Genomic DNA, 11,201 nt, shown 5'->3' on the forward strand with positions numbered 1-11,201 from the left:
GTACCTTTTTTCAAGTTCTTTTGAGGCACTCATTTATTTATTTTGGAATTCAGATAAGAACAAACACATCATAGACAGTCATTGTACAAAGTAATTCAGTTATCTCAATTGCAATTAATAAACATTTTTTCTTCAAGACAGTTAACACTTTTTCAGATCAATCTGAGTGCCACCTTATGCAAAAACTAAATTTAAAAAAAAGTCTAAATAGATTAAGAGAGTAGAAACCAATTATGCTTTTCTCAGTTGGAACTATTTCAACAAAACTGTTTCAGTAATATAAATCAGATCAAGAGGAGGTGAACTTCAGTTTAATTCCTGAAATACAATTCATAAAATAAGACCTTTATGTTTAAGAGGTCCTTTAAACTGGCTTTTATTGTACTGTCATTTCCAAAATCTCACTAAGAGGGAGAAGGAAAAAAAAAACCTTATTTAAAATGTTCTGACTTTTAGTAGCCACTAGTTTTATGTCTTCTTTATGCCATTTAGAAGGGAATCTTTTTCCATTTGGTAACCACTTTTCTTTTTTTTTTTTTTTTTTTTTTTTTTAGAGACGGATTCTTGCTCTGTCACTCAGGCTGGAATGCAGTGGCGTGATCTCAGCTCACTGCAACCTCTGCCTCCCAGGTTCTAGCAATTCTCCTGCCTCAGCCTCCCGAGTAGCTGGGATTATAGGCACAGGCCGCCACCCCCGGCTAATTTTTTTTTTTTTTTTTTGGATATTAATAGGGATAGGGGTTCACCGTGTTGCCCAGGCTGGTCTTGAACTCCTGAGCTTAGGCGATCCACCCGCCTCGAGCTCCCAAAGTGCTAGGGTTATAGGCATGAGCCACCGTGCCCGGCCGGTAACCATTTTTTTCCCACTGTTCTCCCAGCTGTGGTAACAGAACCCCAATTTCTTTCCCTGAAGAGATCCCCACTTTCCTGACATCGTGACACTTGCAGGAAATGGGATTCACCACTGCTGCATTTCCTTTCAGAGACAGTGCTCTCCTTGGTACCTCAGTAGCTCACATACACGAGTAGTTGCATCACAAGTAGTTGCATCACGTTCCCTAGAACCTATAATGAAGTCTTAATCGAGTTTTAATGGTTCTGAACTATCCGTTGCTTTAACTAAATCTTTCATATTTTTAACCATAAATAATCCAAGGCTTTTCTCTTTTGGTGCAGTCTTCGACCTCAAATCCACTTTTGCAACATCATCCTATCATTTCAATAATGAGGCGAAAAGAGTCATTGACTTTGGTGAAAAACTTTCAGCATTTTTACTGACCTTATTAAACTCTTCTGAACTTTAATTAGCAGGTAAACCTACATAAGGAGCCACATCAAGATCACAGATAAGGGGAATCAAATGATTTACATGGTTACCAACAAATTTTTTTCAGTTCCACCCAAATCGTCATTCCTGATATTCCAGCCAAGCGTTTTGCATTTTCTGCAATTGTTTACAAAGTCTCAGGACCGTGGTCACCAGGTTGCTCTACAATTGTCCCATAAAAGTGTAGGAAGGTCTAGCTAAGTTGGGAAGAATATTAAGAGGAAAGTTCAACCTGTGCTAAGTGGAAGCTCATGAGTTTCTTATTTTAATTTAGCAATCAACACTGTGAGAGTTTCTGCAACTCCTGGAGCATTTTGGAAATTTGAACTTGAATATTGCTGCAATTTTCATGTTTACTTAAAAGAAAACATTTGGATTTTGTTCTAACTTATCCTGTTCAGATTGTGGCAATTAATATGATTTTGACACTGAATTCTCTAAGGTGTTTGAACCTTTCCAAATAATGTTATTTGCAGTTCCTGTTATTATTTTCAAGGATATATGTAAATAATTATAAGATTTAATTAGTAAGAGTATTTATCAGCCAGTCATGATCCGTACAAGTATTTTTAAAAAGCAGTACTCTTATAAAACCTGAAATATCTTAAAAGTATAACATAATCCTCTTTTATTTCTGTTTGGCATGTCCAACAAATCTAACTTTCTTATTTTTTAAATCATAACCATTAAAGTCATCAAATAAGGTATCATTAAAATCTTAAAACAGAATTTACAGGGACAGCCTTGTGTTCAGCATCTTTCTGCCGGTCCGTTGTGACTTCGACTTCAGCATATCATCCGTCAGTGGCAACATCAATCTCTAGTGTAGTAATCTTAACGTTTTCTTTGTGAAGCCTGGCAGTAATTGTTCTGCGCTCTTCTCCTTTGTTGTTTATCATCCAAATCCTGGCTGCCTGAAACATCGTCTTCATCTGAGTAGGAGTGGCAGTGTTGGCAAAGTCTACATTTCCAGGCTTTAGTCCATTGAATAAACCCCTCACTGTTCCTGCCCTCCTGCTTTTTTCTTTTTTCTTTTTTCTTTTTTCTTCTTCTTTGAGATAGGGTCTCTGTCACCCAGACTGGAGTACAGGGTTGCTATCTCAGCTCACTGCAACCTCCACCTCCTGGGCTCAAGTGATTCTCTTGCCTCAGCCTCCTGAGTAGCTGGGACTACAGGTGCGTGCCACCGTGCCTGGTTAATTTTTGTAGAGACAGGGTCTTGCCATGTTGCCCAGACTGGTCTTGAACTCCTCAGCTCAAGCAATTTGTCCATCATGTCAGCCTCCCGAAGTGCCAGGATTACAGGGTGAGCCACCACACCTGCCCCCTCTGCTATTCTTAATTCATGATTCTCTTTCACAAGTAAATTGTCAAACTCTTCAATCCTTCTGAGAAAAGTGACTGGAATTATGGAGACTGCCACTTCATTGTAAATAGACATTGCTTTGGAAGGCAGACTACTACAACTACAGCTCAACGCTGGCCTGTGCCAAGGATACACGGGTCTCAGCATCTGGAGAGAATGTCAGCAGCCTTACAGGGACCCCGCCGATGCCGCACCCATGTTTCATTCCCTTCAACAATGTTCCAGAGTTCTGGTTCTTCCACATCCTACCCAACATTTAGTGTCATCAGTCATTTTAAATTTTAATCTTTTTTTGTAAGTGCATAGAACCATCTCATTGTGGTTTCAATGTGCCTTTTTTTTTTTTTGGACATGTAATGATGTTGAACCCTTTTTCATGTGTTCATTGGCCTTTTTTTTTTGACACGGTCTCAATCTGCCGCCCAGGCTGAAGTGCAGTGGCGCGATCTCAGCTCACTGCCACCTCCGCCTCCTGGTTTCAAGTGATTCTCCTGCCTCAGCCTCCCAAGTAGCTGGGATTACAGGCATGTGACACCACGCCCAGCTAGTTTTTGTATTTTTAGTAGAGATGGAGTTTCACCATGTTGTCCAGGATGGTCTCGATCTCTTGACCCTCGTGAGCCACCCTCTGGGCATCCCAAAGTGCTGGGATTACAGGCGTGAGCCACTGCCCCCGGCCCATTGGCCATTTTTATATCATTCTTTGTAGAGAGTCTGTTCAAGGGTTTTGCCTATTATATTACTGGTTTGTAGGAGGTATTTATATATTCTTTATAGATCCATATAGGTTATACAATTTTCTAACTGTGAAGGAAAGCCATCAGAAGGTTCAGAACAAGGCAAAGCCAGTAGTTTAGTTATGCAGAATTTGCACTGTGCAATTTTAGGGGCTGCCATTCACATTTATAGTCATCATAGGTATGTATATTTGTTACAGTTTTCCTTGATATAACAGTATATTTTGAGGAAGAAACAATTTTTTTTCTACTTTGCTCAGAAACACCACTTGAGGTAATGGTGGACCACTGCCATAGATCTTGATAAGGATTATTTTGTCATTTGTATGGATAATTAACTGTGAGGAGGCAAGGAGAAGAGGTCATCCAAGCAGAAGGTTGAAAGTGTCAATGAGGTGTTTTGGGAAATTTTGTTGTACTTTTTGCTTTTGTCTGAATAAGGTATGAGAAGAAAGAGGCAATTTAAAGTAGTAGCTATTCAATTTATAAACAAAATTTAGAAGAAATATGAGGGGCCCCAATTATGCTGGATTGGAAGATGAAACTTTTTCACATCTTGTATCTCTCTAACTGATGTAATATTCTCAAAGTAAGAAATAGCCTCAGAATCTAGATCAAATCAAGGGCAAGACTATAAACCTTTTGTTAAAATCCTTGAAAAGATTTATGGCTATGCTTGCTAGACTCTCTTAGCTTGGCAAAAAAGCTCCTGAGAATTTTAAAGGCATTATCCTGACACGATGTCTAAAGTGGAGAGAAACCTGTCCGAAAAATGAATTGTTGGAATGGATTTTGTCTTGTAAAATGAACTATAACCTGAGAGATAATAGAACCCCCACAAAGTTTTAAGAGAGATGTGTTACATTAAACTAAAAACATCAGAGATACTACAAAATCAAAGAGACTTCTTGGCTTCTAACTTTCCACAGGCTGAAAGTTTGCTGAGAGAGCTACTCAGCTGCCAACACAGCCATTGCTTATGAAAAAAGATGTTCCAGAGGGTAGAACCAAGACCCGGAGCAAGAAAGACCCAGATAGGGAAAAACAAGAGATGAGAAGAACCATGGGTTAGGGAACTATTAATACTTTCAGGGATTAGAACTGGGCCCTAATCGAGAAATAGTCCCTACTGTGGAAGGTGAAATTAGCAACATGTCCATGGCTGGAGGTAAGAATTGCTACAGACCAGTTCTTCCATGAGTTTCTTGTCCTTCACCTTTTGAATGGGAGTGTTTGTAGCCAATATCCTACTACTTTTTCAACATTACATATTGTAGGTATTGAAGGAGATGATGTCATTTTTGTTCAGAGGTATCTAGATTAAGAGGAGTGGTATCAAAGATGTGCTTGAGAAACTACATCCAAAGTGCCTCATCAGTATCTGGACCAGATTTATATGATGAGATCAAGAATCTTAAGCCTGATGCTCTGATTGAATGAGAATGTAGAGGGAATATGAATTACCCTGGCCTGAATTGGCTGTGGTAGATTGTTTTCAAAGATGGTTGCAACAACTCCGCATATTCTGCATGCCCCTCCTCCTATTTGGAGGCAGAATTTGTACCCCTGTCCTGAATCTGGGATGTCTCTGTGACTCGTTTCGATCAACAAAATGTGGCAGAAGTGATGGTGTACAATTTCTGAAGCCTGGCACGGTGATATCTTGTATCTTCTACCTCTAATCTTTTTGAACAGTTTCCTGAGGTTTCCTAGGATGAAAGAAAACACAGAGAGAAAGTCTGAGCCATTAGCCAGAGCCAACTGACAGACTTGGGAGTGGGGGCATCTTGGGGCTCACAGCTCAGCCAACCCTCCAGGTGAAGGCAGCCCAGACAAAACCAGCCAATTCATAGAAGTGTGAAAAGATAATAGATTGTTATTGTTTTAGGCCACTAAGTTTTTGTATGTTTTATTACACAATAATAGATAACGAAAGCAGAGATTGACTTCGTTATAAAAAATCTTTCATCAAAGAAAACTGGTTCGATGGCTTTACAAACAAATTCTATTATCTTTATGGAGGAATAAAACCATTCCATATGAATACTCCCCAAGACAAAAGAGGAAGGAGCACTTAAAGTCTAGTTTTATGAGATCAGCAAGACTGTGATGTAAATAATAAACAAGTACATTTCTTATAAGAAAAAAAAAGCATTAGTTCACTATTCCTCATAATTATAGGTACAAATATCCCTAAGAAAATATTGAAAAATTGAATCAGGCAATATATAAAATGGGAAATATTTCAGTACCAAGTGGATTGTATTCTAAGAATGGAAGATTTTTCCAGGGGAAAAAATATAATCATCTCAATAGATGTGTAAAAATTTGAAAATCCAGTGCCCACTGATGATTAAGAAGTACTAAGAAAAATAGAAAGAAATTTTCTCTGGTAAAGAACATCTATAAAAATTCTACAGCTAATAGAATGCATTCTCTCTAAAATCAAAAACAAGGAAAGGATATGTGATCTTATCTCTTCTATTCAGCATTGTGTTTGAAGTCCTAGCCAGCAGTAGGTCAAGAATCAGAAACAAAGGTTCAGGGACTGGAAATGAATAAGTTCTGATTGTCAGGCCTCTGAGCCCAAGCTAAGCCATCATATCCCCTGTGACCTGCACTGTATACATCTAGATGGCCTGAAGCAACTGAAGATCCACAAAAGAAGTGAAAATAGCCAGTTCCTGCCTTAACTGATGACATTCCACCATTGTGATCTGTTCCTGCCCCACCCTAACTGATCAATTGACTTTGTGAAAATATACTGTCCCTGCCCTTGCGATAATGTACGTTGTGATATTCCCCTGCCCTTGTGAATGTACTTTGTACGATACACCCTCCCCAACCTTGAGAAGGTACTTTGTAATATCCTCCCCTGCCTTTAAGAAGGTACTTTGTAATATTCTCCCCGCCCTTGAGAATGTACTTTGTAAGATCCACCCCCTGCCCGCAAAAACTGCTCCTAACTCCACCGCCTATCCCAAACGTATAAGAACTAATTATAATCCCACACCCTTTGCTGACTCTCTTTTTGGACTCAGCCCACCTGCACCCAGGTGATTAAAAAGTTTTATTGCTCACACAAAGCCTGTTTGTTGGTCTCTTAACACGGATGCATGTGACACTGATTATTGATTTAAATATTTATTTTAAAATAATGTGTCTGTTTAGATTGAAATTTCCAAAGAATCCTACTCCCACTGGAAATTTTTAAAGCAAAGGAATAGCCTGCTCAATGAATGGGAAAGCTATTTGGGGAAAGTTTAATGAGGAACAGGATGCTTACATCATTTTAATACATCTCCTATTACAGATCACATTAATTACAAAGAGAAAAATGGGAAAACCCCATAGATCTCATTTTAATCAGGTGGTCAAACTAATGTCATCAATGACTAGACACACAATGACACAAAGTTAATGTCATTAATCATGTACCTCCTGATATGATGCACAGAGAAGAAAAAATATCACTGAAGTAGTGCTCCTGTTCAAGATTCATAATTAAATCTAACCATGGAGAAATATTTTTTAAAAATCCAAATTAAAGTAAATCCTAAAAATTGACCTTTGGTCTCCAAAAATGTCAGCATCATAAAGGTTGAGGAATTAGAGTCATGACAATAATGAAATTGATTTTGGATTGGATCTTGAATAAGAGGAAAAAAATGATACGGAAGACATAAAATTTGAACATAGGCTGAATGGTAAATAATATTATTCTCTTGATGTTAAATTTTCTAAATTTGATCAATATACAATGGTTTTAAAAGAGATACTATGTTTTTTTAAAATTTTGGTCTATACTATCCTTCATACTGGAAAAATCATTCTTATTTTCTCCGTCTATGCATTTTCTGCTTATCTTCAAATTCCTTGTAGAATTATCTCTTCTCTGAAACCTGTTCTGATGACCCTAGCCCACATGCACATCTCCCTCTGCAGAATTCTTACAATATTTAATGTATGTAACACACTATTATATTGATTGATAAGTTAATGAAATAGAAGGCACATCATATTAACAGATTGAAGAGACAGGGTTCTGTACCTGGGCGTGTCTTCTGTTTAATAACATTCATTTCTACCTGTTACTTGACTCCCTTTCCTCCTTGAGACATTTCCTCCTTGAGAGATTTCCTAATCTCTGAAGAAGCAATCTACACTAATATATATGCAAACTTCAAACCACAACCAATATTTCACCCAGACTTACTGTGTATATAACTACATCTCCTACAAAAAGTTTATACTTATCTTTAAGAGTGCGGTGAACAGAATGCCAGAAATGTATCAGATATACATTATTTGCTTCAGAAGGCACAGGAAACTCATTGACTATGAACAATGAATGAAGAGACACTAAGGTTGTGTATCTCTGCTCATCACAAATAAGCAATTCAGAAAATTGCTTCTACTTTAAATGGACAATTGACCAATCTTCATCCCATAGCCTTCTAGCAAAAAAACTCTCAAAGAATTAGAGTGCTATATCAAGTATAAGCAATCACTTAGTTCAGTGCCCATCCTTCCCCACCCCCGCCATCTTAAAATTTCACAAGAAAACAAAACAAAGCAATGGAGTGCTAATAAAAGTAAATTAATCACCCAAGGGTATACAATTAGAGGGAAAAAATGTCTCTATAGTCCAGGTCTCATAACTTCTGGGTTTTTTTGGTTTATTTTCTTTGCATATCAGCCTCTCCGATTTTACTCTTAAATACAGAAACTACATTATTTGGGTTCTAGCAACTACTGTAGTAGTGGGAGTACTTTACTTCTGCACATATAGTGATAACAAGGAAAGGTGAAAGGCCTGCTATTTCCCAATTGTTATGAATGAAGTAACAATTTTAACCCTGAAGATAAGAACGTGTCCTATTTAGCCTTTTTTTTTTTTTTTTTTTTTTTTAATTTTTACCACTTGTTTCTTCCCAGGGCACCAGATAAAGGAGGACTAATAAGCATAAATGGTCCTGGGGACTCTAGGACAAGGGCTTGGACAAAAGGCAACAGCACCAAATAAGTTCAGTTTATTCTCCATCACACAAAACATTCCTTCAGGCTTACTCTAGCCTTGTGCATACCACTGGACTAAAAATAGACCCAATGTTTATTCCTGGAACATTGTTTAGTTTACTATTGTTAAATTCTCCAGGCAAAGTGTTTTTCCTAGGAGATTACTTCTGGGGATCACAAAAGCTAAGGTTCTCCTGGGTTACTCCCCCAAAACATACTGCTCTCCGAGTCCCTCCTAACATAAACACAAACTCTTGTCTTTTTCCAATACACAAATTTAACCAGCCAACTGTCATTTCCATGCCTCTGTTTTCTTGCCTGTAAAATGGGAATAATAACTGCTCTGATTATTTCATGGGTTTTGTGCAGCTCTAAGTACATAAATGTGTGCAAATGCACAGGATTATTATAGTTGTCAGAGTCTGCTAAGAGGTAATTTTTTTCATTTTTTAATTGTAATTTAATATTAAAAAGATAAAAATGTGGGAAAAGTTTCTCTAAATGTTATCTTTGTACTTTTAGCCTGTCCCTCTGGTCTCCCACAGCTTCTGACATTTATGCAGTTTCTCTCACTCCACCTCCACTCTGCTGTATTGGCCAGAGAAAGGAGACTGACTTGACTTTGCCAGACAAACAAATGTCAATCACTTGTGCAAAGTGCATTGAAAGTCTACTGCTGCCATCTTATAATCAATAATGGGAAAAGTGACTACAAATGGAATTGAATTTTTTGTAATGTGTCTTTATGGATTTTTTTAAAAGGACATCTGATTAACATATCCTGTTGTGCCTCTTATGTGGCATATAGAAACTTGTTACAAATAATCAGCTAACTGTCTTAAGAGGACCCTATTCTAATTAGTCAATGTATTATGCACTTCTTTTTATATAAATCCAATATGCTATGAGCTCCCGAAGGTTAATGATCAAGTATTGTAAATCTTTTAGCCTTTACAGAGTTAATTAATGGTAAAAGTAATTTAGTGGCAGAATAGTATCACTGAATGAATTGTCATCAGATACTGAACTTTAGACTGCTTTTAAAAGTAGTACGAGAAAGGCATGAGTTGACACAGCCTTCATTGATAGTCAGGTATGGCCAAGGTGTGGGTAGAGTCAATGAAGATGAAACTGAGTTAAACAAATCAGCCTATGTGTACTAAATCCACCAAAAGCTTACTATCTTACAACTAAGGTAACCACCCAGAGACAAAGTAAGAATAGCTCCTCTTGATGTTGTTAGCATTATCACTATAACATTTTTTCTCTTTTTGGCCTGGCTAATAGGGGAGAAAATAGGATTTAAACAAATATTGACTGTATACTTACTATGTTCCCTGCTCTCCTTCAAAGTTCACAAAAATCTTATGAGGTAGAAAGGGAAATTATGGTTATGTTAATATGAAATGCAAAGATCTCTTTTCCATGTCTTCAACCCAGGTCTTTTGACTCCCAGATCAAAATTTTGAATTTTTTCTCTAATTATAAACATCTCCTCTCTCAATGCTTTTGATTAAGAAATGTCATCAATTCACAATCAATGGTGAAAGCCATGAGTTTGATGGAGTATTATGACCTTAGTTTACAGAGGAATAAATCAAGTAAAAAGAGATGAAGAGAGGCTTGTTTCTAATCAGCCAACAATTAGATATAAAGTCCAGGTTTATTTTATTTATATCATTCATTCATGTAGCTATTAATTTGGTGAATATTTGTTAATGACCTACTATGAATCAGGTATCTGGAAGATGCTGGGAATCTAGAAATGAATAAAAGGAATGGAAAGCTCTGCCCTTAAGGAACCCAAATGTTAGTGGGAGGAATTAGACAATAAAGTAGGAAGGACATAAGGAGAATATCATGTATGTGTTGAAATTTTAATTAGAACCAAAGGAAAAGTCTCATTGAAAAGACAATATTTGAGTAAAAGTCTGAAGGAGGTGAGAGAGACAGCCATGTAGCTGTCTGAGGAGAGCATTCCAGGGAGATGGAACTGCAAGGGCAAATGCCCTGAATTACAGCAAAGAAACTAGTGTGGTGAGGACAGAGTGAGAGGAAGGGGAGTAGAAGACAGAGTCAGAGAGGTAGCAGTCATTGGACCTAGGGATGGAGGGACCATATGTCAGTCTTGAGACCTTGAATGTTATTACTCCAACTTTGCCTGATGATATGGTTTGGCTGTGTGTCCCCACCCACATCTCATCTTGAATTGTAATAATCCCAACTTGTCAAGGGCAGGACCAGGTGGAGGTAATTGGATCACAGGGGAGGTTTCTCCCATGCTGTTCTCATGATAATGAGTAAGTCTGAAGAGATCTGGTGGTTCTATAAAAGTCTGGCATTCTCTCTCCTGCCGCCCTGTGAAGAGATGCCTTCCACCATGATTGTAAGTTTCGTGAGGCCTCCCCAGCGATATGGAACTGTGTGTCAATTAAACCTCTTTCCTTTATATATTACCCAGTCTTGGGCACTTTTTTATAGTGGCGTGAGAATGGACTAATACGGTAAATTGCTATCCATAGAATGGGGCGCTGCTGTAAAGATACTAACAAATTTGGAAGCGACTTTGGACTGGGTAACAGGCAGAGGTTGGAACGATTTGGAGGGCTCAGAAGAAGACAGAAAGATGTGGGAAAATTGAAAGTTCCTAGAAACTTGTTGAATGATTTTGACCAAAATACTGATGGTAATATGGACAATAAGGTCCAGGCTGAGGTGGTCTCAGATAGAGATGAGGAACTTCTTGGGAATG

The 11,201-nt window shown here is 37.9% G+C and overlaps 1 pseudogene; it reads right to left on the minus strand.

The window, feature by feature from the left end:
* Positions 1–468: 468 nt before the first annotated feature.
* On the minus strand, positions 469–2,840 carry LOC101010174 (annotated as a pseudogene).
* Positions 2,841–11,201: the final 8,361 nt, after the last annotated feature.

This window comes from Papio anubis, chromosome 1 (genome assembly GCF_008728515.1).
Source record: "Papio anubis isolate 15944 chromosome 1, Panubis1.0, whole genome shotgun sequence".
NCBI lineage: Eukaryota > Metazoa > Chordata > Mammalia > Primates > Cercopithecidae > Papio > Papio anubis.